The 8,830-nt window shown below is 47.4% G+C and overlaps 1 pseudogene; it reads right to left on the reverse strand.

The window, feature by feature from the left end:
- Positions 1-7,760: 7,760 nt before the first annotated feature.
- Positions 7,761-8,830, reverse strand: LOC738890 (olfactory receptor 7E24-like; annotated as a pseudogene).

Raw genomic sequence — 8,830 nt, forward strand, 5'->3', positions numbered from 1 at the left:
CCTTCCTCCATCACTTGTCCTTCCCACTACCTGGAGAAAGTCCTTTTCTTCTTTAGAAGAAGTATGTCCAAAATCAGGTGCTTGAGGAAGCACTGATGCCCAGAAGGGGGCAGATGCTGCTTTTCGAGCCTCTGAGTCAGCGCGGGAATTCCCCAAACCCAGCAAGGTGGAAGCTCGCTGGTGTCCTCTGCAATGCATAACTGTCACCTTGTGGGGTTTCCATACTGCTCCTAATCATTGCAAGATTTCTTCTTGATATTTTCTGTCTTTTCCCCCAGAGTTCAGTAGGCCCTTTTCTTTCTATCACGCTCCATGCACTTGAAGGGTTAAAAAGACATACCAAGAATCAGTGTAAATGTTGACAGTCTCACCCTCAGTGGGTTCTAAGGCCCGAATGAAAGCAATGAGTTCAGCTTTCTGGGCTGAAGTGGCCTGGGGCAACGATCTGGCTTCAACAACAGTGTCCAGGGTTATCACTGCATACCCTGCACCTCTCTCTCCTTGGGGGTTGAAGAAGCTGCTCCCATCCACATATAGTTCCCAGTCTACTGATGCCCAAGGCTGGTCCCGGAGGTCAGGTCTGCTAGAGTCAATTGAGTCCAACACTTCTACACAATCAGGCTTGACAGGGCTCTCTGATACCGGGAGCAAGGTGGCGGGGTGTAGGGTGTTACAAACTTCAATGGTTATACGGGCATTTTCGCAGAGCAGTTTGGTACTTGGTGAGTCTGGCATTCGTTAGCCAATGATGTCCTTTAGTACTCATTAAAGTCACCACAGCACGGGAGGCCTTTATGTTCAGATTTTGCCCAAGAGTCAGCTTATTTGCTTCTTATACTGGCAGGGCAGTTGGTGCCAAGGCCCTCAAACAGGGGGGCCATCGTTTAGAAACCCCGTCTAGTTGTTGAGAGAGGTAGGCCACCGGCCTCGGCAAGGGCCCCACAGTTTGGGTTGAAATTCCAGCTGCCATCTTTTCTCTCTCTGATGCATACAATAGAAAAGGCTTTGTCAGATCGGGTAGCCCCAGGGCTGGCGCTGCCAGAAGTTTTTCCTTTAACTCATGAAAGACTTGCTGTTGTTGGGATCCACATTCCAAAGGTTCCCTGTCCCCACCCCCTTTGTGACCTCATACAAAGACTTGGCTAATAGTGCAAAGTTTGGGACCCACAGTCTACAAAACCCCACAGCTCCTAAGAATTCTCTCACCTGCCTTCTGCTCTTAGGCTTTGCTAGATGGCAAATGACCTGCTTTCTTTCTGATCCCAGGCTGCGTTCCGACCCCTGTCGGATAGTAAATCCCAAGTAACGTACCTGCTATCAGCAGTTCTGAGCTTTCTTCTTGGACACCTTCTACCCACAGTCCTCCAGGTGCCGGTGTAGGGCATCTGTTCCCTTGGCACACCCGACTGCCATGGGGTGTCCCAGCAGAAGGTCATCAACCTACTGGAGCAACACGCAGCCTAGGTCTCTGCTGGGAAACTACTGGAGGTCTCGAGCCCATGCCTGCCCAAAGATGGTGGGGGAGTTCTTGAACCCTTGGGGAAGCTCGGTCCAAGTGTACTGAGTAGTGACACCTGACTCCGGAACTTCCCACTGAAAGGCAAACAGCTTCTGCCTCTCAGGGGCTAATGTGATAGGAAAGAAAGCGTCTTTCAGGTCCAAGCAGGTGAACCAGCTGTCCTCACCTGGCGGCAACCCCAACAATGTGGACGGGTTAGGTACTGTTGGATGTAAAGTCAGTGTAGCTTAATGAAGCAAGCGCAAATCCTGTACCAGCCGGTAGTCCTTGGTCCGTGGCTTGGGAACAGGCAGGAGGGGAGTGTTCCATGGAGACTGACAAGGAACAATCGTTCCAAAAGTTCTTAGGTGCTTGAGATGGACCTGGATACCTTGAAGGGCTTCTCTGGGGACCGGTTCCTGTTTTTGCCTCACTGGCAGGGCCCCAGTCTTAACTGGCCAATCCCGGAGGGTTGTCTTCTGCCCGTACTCTTGGCCAGAGCTGGTCTTCTCTCTTGGCCCAGCTCAGTTCAGAAAAATCTCCATTCCACCTTTCGGGGGACCGTAAGGGTCATAATGACTCCCGTTCTGGGTAACCTTAGCAGCGAAGAGGCGTGCGCTGTCAAACAGATAGTGGTTCTCAGCTTGCTGAGCAAGTCCCTTAACGAAAAGGTCAAGGGACAGTCAGGCGTGTACCAAAACTGATGAATGACTTTATGCCCTCCTACAGTACAAGTCCGAGGCAAGCAGAAAGCTTGCTTTGCTGCAACCCCCTTGGCTCCAATGACGTCAATAGTCTTTTTGGATAAAGGGGTGACCGGGGCGGTTACTATCGAATGTTCAGCACCGCTATCTATAAGAAAGTCAATGTCTCCACCCCCGACTGTCATTCTGACCGGAGGCTCTTTGGGGACACTTGAGCCCGGTCTCCCTCAGTCCAAGAACCCTTCTGCCAGGTTTAGCAGGGCCCCCTCTTCCTTGTCCGGGGCGTCCTGCTCTGAGTCACCTTGTTTTCTTTTCAGCTCAGGGCATTTGTTCTTCCACTGTCCTATTTCTTTAAAATCAGCACACTGGTTACGCTGCAAACTCTCACAGCCAAGCTGAGTTTCTTTCCCAGGGCCCTCCTTCCCTTGCCTCTTTGAGGGGGAGCCCTCTGATTGATGCAGCTGACACACAGGTCGGCGTGTCGCCGGGCCTGACTTCCATTCTCTTTGTCGTTTTCCTTACGGCTTACTGCATCCCTGTTTACAAACACCTGGCTAGCTATTTCTAGTAATTGGGATGGATTCATCCCTGCAAGCCCAGCCTGTTTCTGCAGTTTTCTTCTCATGTCTTCTGAGCTTTGATGGACTAAAGCCATGTGAATCATGCGCTGATTTTCAGGGCTATCGGGATCAAAGGGAGTATACATACGATAGGCCTCCAACAATTCTCTCTCGTAGAATTGTGCTGGACTTTCTTCTTCTCCCTGAATGACCTCAGAGACCTTGTTAACATTTGTGGCCTTCTGAGCTCCCCTCATTAATCCTTCCAAGAGAGCTTCCCTGTCTCGGTTTAGCCTTGGCATATCCTCTCTTCCATGTGGGTCCAACTGGGGGTCGGTTCCTGGCAACTGGGTCCTTCCATACTCTTGGGGGTTTTGATAATCAGCTGGTGCATGTTCCTCTAGCCACTTAGTTGCTGCTTGGAGGACTCTCCACCTTTCTTAGCTGTTAAAGAGGAACATGAGCCACTGGTGCCAAACAGCCCAGGTGTGGTTTTGGGTCTGGATAACAGCTCGGAGCAAATCAATTAGGGATTGTGGCTTTTCGGTACAGGGCGGTGTATTGTTTTTCCAGTTGAGAAGGTCGACGCAGGTGAAGGGCTGGTACCCAAAAACACGCCTCTCCACCACGTGACCATCCTCATCTATCCCAGTCTACCGCTGCTCTCTCAGGGGAATTTGTGTCCCCGTTTAGGGTCATAAACGAGCTGCCGAGGGAGGGGTGCAATGGCGCAATGCGACCTACCGCAATTAATAATCTCAATTATTAATTCACACTAATATTTGTCAATATTAATAACCCATAGTATAATTTTTAAAATCAATACTGATAATGATAATTAATATTAAATATTTATGCTAACGATAATAATACACGGTTACCATTAATGACTAATGAGGCCTGATATTAATAACTTGATTTTATCCATTAGAAAACATTAATAATAGCTCCTAATAATTCGTGTTAATATTAATAATCTGAAAACTATATTAGCAATTATTTCTTAATATTAATATTAATATTGGTCATTCATATTGATGTTAATAATAAATGAGGTATAATTCATGCTCATATTACACCCTAATACCTGAGTGGGTGTACACCCACCTGCGATATTGCTCCAAAAGTCCAGTGAGGGAGAGAGTATGATATTAAGTTCAATATCGAAGTAGGTGTACACACAGCCGGTGATATTGATCCGAATATAATCTCCAGGGGGTGGAGTATGACGTTATTCCCAATATATCACTGGGTGTGCATCAACCCGTTGATTTTGCTCCTAATATTCACTGAAGAAGAGAATGCTATTACTCCCAAAATAGCAGAAAGTGTACACCCCCGAGTGAGATGGTCCTTAAAAATATTCCAAGGCGGAGGGGGTGATATGACGACATATACGGCAGAAAGTGGACACCCCCAAGGATATTGTAGGCATGATCCTGGAGGGAAGAGAATAATATTACTTTCAATATCACAAAAGGTGGACATGCCCCCAATGATATTGTTTCTAATTGCAACGTGGCACAAGAGGACATGACACCCGATATCCCAGGGAGTAGAAACAGCCCTGAGATACTGTACCTAATATTCAGGGAGGAAGAAGATGATATGACTCCCAATACAGAGGAGTGTACAACTTCTGTACATCCAGGGTGTACACAGGTCTGTGAAACAGTTCATAATCTGCAGAAGGGGAGATGATATTACTCACAATATGATAAACAGGCTGAGAGACCACCGCGGATCCTAAGAGCCAGGGGGGCAAGAGGGGCTGGCTCTTACTCCCCGCGTCGCGGGGGGCGCCTCCCCCCCTGCGACGGGGGTCCTAAAAGAGCCAGGGGGGCAAGAGGGGCTGGCTCTAACTCCCCGCATCGCCGGGGGCGCCTCGCCCCCCTGCGACGGGGGTCCTAAGAGAGCCAGGGGGGCAAGAGGGGCTGGCTCTTACTCCCCGCATCGCGGGGGGCGCCTCGCCCCCCTGCGACGGGGGTCCTAAGAGAGCCAGGGGGGCAAGAGGGGCTGGCTCTTACTCCCCGCATCGCGGGGGCGCCTCGCCCCCCTGCCATGTGGATCGTCATATCCAGGAGGCGAGAGCGGGGTGATATGGCTCCCCGCGTCGCGGGGGGCGCCTCGCCCCCCTGCCATGTGGATCGTCATATCCAGGAGGCGAGAGCGGGGTGATATGGCTCCCCGCATCGCGGGGGCGCCTTGCACCCCTGCCATGTGGATCGTCATATCCAGAAGTCGAGAGCGGGGTGATATGGCTCCCCGCGTCGCGGGGGGCGCCTCGCCCCCCTGCGATGTGTATCGTCATATCCAGTAGGCGTGAGTGTGGTGATATGACTCCCCGCATCGTGAGGTGCTCCTCGCCCCCCTGCGATGTGGTTCGTCATATCTAAGGGGGGTAGTGGGGAGTGATATTGCTCCCCGATTTTTCTTTGGATTCTTTCTGTACTGCCACCCTCGTTTCACGCCCTGGCCCATTATCTTCCACATTCTAGCAAGATGCGGCTGCTAAAGTCGCAGGGGGTATACACCATTCAATATTTTTCGTAATTTTGTTGGGGATTGTTAAACCTGATATCACAGGACTCTTTACACTGTGATGTTATTCCCAATATCCTAGCGGGTCATTAATAATAATGTCACATTGTGTGTACACTTTGTGATGTTACTCTTGTTCTCCTAAGCGGAGGTTACTTTTATTGTCACATAGGGTATGTTCCCTTTGATAGTATTCATAACATCCTAGAGGGATGTCACTTCTTATGTCACAGGGTTTGTACACCTTGTCAAATTACCCGTATTATCCTCATAAGATGTCACTGCTCATATCACAGAGGGTGTATACTCTGTGATCTTGTCATCATATTCTAGGGACATGTTACTTTTAATGTCACAGAGGGTGCGCCCCTTGTGAAATTATTCGTTATAATTTTGTGGGATGTTACCTCTAATGTCACACGGTGTGTACACACAGTGATGTTTCGTGCAATATGCTATGGAAATGTTACTCGTAATTCACAGGTCCTGTACACCCTTTAATATTCTTCGTAATCTTCTAGGAAAATGTTACTTTTAATGTCACAGGGCCTGTAGACCCTGTCATAATATTTGTAATATCCTAGCGAGAGTTCACTACTAGTTTCACAATGCGTGTACACCCTTTGATATTATTCGTAATGTCCTGAAGAGATGTTACTACTGATGTCCCAATGCAGGTACGTTCTCTGATTTTATTCGTTATATCCTCAGGGGATGTTACTTCCAATGTCACACGGGGTGTGCTCTCTGTGTTCTATTTCGTAATATCCTGGGGCAATATTACTTTTAATGACACAGGGGGTGTACACATTGTGATTTTATTTGTGGTAATCTAGAAAGATGTTACTCCTAATGTCAGAGGGCTGTACACCCTGTGATATTATTCATAATTTCCCGGGGGTCTATACTCCTATTGGCACAGTCGATAACACCCTGTGACATTATTCGTTAACATTCTAGCGAGATGATACTCCTCATGTCACAGGTGGTGTACACCCCGTGTTATTATTCTTACTATTCTTGGGGGATGTTACTCCAAATGTCACAGAGATGTACACCCTGTGATATTATTCATATTGTACCAGAGGGATATTAGCACTAATGCCACGATGCGTGTCCACCTTGTGATGTTATTTGTCATATCCTGACGTCACAAGGGGTGTGTTCCGTGTGATATTCTTCCTAACATCCTAGAAGGATATTGCTCCTAACGTCACAGGGTGTGTACACCTCGTCACTTCATTCACAATATCCTAAAACTACGTTATTCCTCAGGTCACAGAGGGTGTTTACCCTGTGATATTTTTCCTCTTAATTTTGTAGGGTGTTACTCCTAAAGTCACACGGGGTGTACACAGAGTCACACAGTGATATGAGTTGTAATAGTCTATAGACATGTTACTCGTAAATCACAGGGGCTGTACCTGCTGTGATATTATTCATAATATTCTATGGGAATGCTGCTACTATTGTAACAGGATTGTACACCCTGTGATATGACTCGTCATATCCCAGAGGGATGTTACTACTGATGTCACAATGCCTGTACAGCCTGTGATATTATTTGTAATATCCTAAAGAGATGTTACTACTAAGGTCACAATGCATGTACACCCTCTGATATTATTAGTTATATCCTCGGGGGATGTTACTCCTAATGTCACACGGGGTGTACTCCCTGTCATATTATTCGTAATATACAAGGGGGATGTTAATTTTAATGTCACCGGGGGTGACATTACGCATTAAAAATGCGTATTCCACGCCTGTGACACTATTCCTAATAACCTAGGGGCATGCTCTTCTGAATGTCACATGGGGTGTACACCATGTGTGTACACCTGCTGTGATATTATTTGTAATATCCTAGGCAATGTTACTCCTGATGACACAGGCGGTGTACACCATGTGTGTACCCCGCCTGTGTCATTATTCACAATATCCTAGGGGGATGTTTCTTTTAATGTCACAAAGAGTGTACAAAACGTCATAGGAGGTGTACACATTGTGACGTTATCTGTAATACCCTAGAAGGATGTTACTCCTAATATGTCACAGGGGCATACACAGTTTGATGTTATTTATAATCTCATAGAGAGATATTACTTCAAATGTCACAGTGGATGTACACACACAGTGTATACCCTGTGATAGTATTCATAATATCCTAGGGAGATACAACTCCTGATATCACAGTGCGTGTACCTCGTGTGTGTACACCCTTGATATTAGTCATAATATCCAGGGTAAATATTACTCCTCATATCACACAGAGTGCACACTCTGTGATATTTTTCATCATACTTTAGGGAGATATTGCTTCTAATATCACAGTGAGTGTACCCCATGTGTGTATACTCTATGACAGTATATTCTATATCCTAGGGAGGTATTACTCCTAATATCACAGTGGGTGTTCACCCTGTGATATCATTCTTATTTCACCTTGCTGCCTTTTTTAACCCACACTGCAAAAGGAATGGAACAGATAAGGAGATATTGACATTAGACTGTTCTGCCGTGCGGCTGCCGCAGGACACTTTTAATATCCCTGTTTCTCAGGCTGTAGATGAAGGGGTTCGGCATGGGGGTGACCACCGTGTACATCACTGAGGCCACTGCAGCCTTTCTCGGGGAAGATGACACATCTGAACTGAGGTACCCTCCAACGCATCTTCCATAAAATCAGCAAACAACTGACAGGTGAGACCCACAGGTGGAGCAGGCCTTATACTTCCCACCTGATGATGAAACCCTCAGAATGGAGGAAACAATCTTATAGTAAGAGAAAAGGGTCCCCGAGATGGGAAGAAAACCAAATATGGCAGCAGGGAAATACATGATTATGTTACTGGTGAGGGTGTCGCAACATGCAAGATGGGGAAGTTGAGAAGGTTCCCAGAAGAAATTAGGAATTTCCACATCCTTGAAGCAGGTCATTTGTAAGGCAATCAAGTTGTGCAGCTGGGCGTCTAAAAGACTGAGAAAAAAAAAAAGACAACAAAACTAGAAAGCCACAGAAACACGGGTTCATGATGGTTGAATGATATATAGGGTGACAGATGGCCACAAACGGGTAATAGGCCATCACACTCAGGAGCATGTCTCTCTTCCATGCCTCCAAAAATGGCAAAGAGGGACATCGGAGTCAGGCAGCCTGCCTAGGAGATGAGTCTGCTGTGAGACTGGATGTCCACAATCATCTTGGGGACCATGCTGGAGGTGAAACCGATGTCAGGCAAGGACAGGTTGGAGAGGAAGAAGTACATGGGGGTGTGGAGGTGGGAGTCAGGGCTGACGGCCAGGATGATGAGCAGGTTCCCCAGCACCGTGACCAGGCACATGGACAGGAACAGCCCAGCGAGGACAGGCTGCCGTTCTGGATCCTCTGAACTTCTAGGAGGAGGAATAAAGCAACATCTGTTAGATTCTGCGGGTATGTAGAGATTGGACACCTTTTGCCTAGGAAAGAGGGTTCAAAAATCGGAAACAAGTAAACCAACACCCAGCATCGTGTCTGCATTTTG

This window comes from Pan troglodytes, chromosome 7, assembly GCF_028858775.2.
Source record: "Pan troglodytes isolate AG18354 chromosome 7, NHGRI_mPanTro3-v2.0_pri, whole genome shotgun sequence".
In the NCBI taxonomy this organism is placed as follows: domain Eukaryota; kingdom Metazoa; phylum Chordata; class Mammalia; order Primates; family Hominidae; genus Pan; species Pan troglodytes.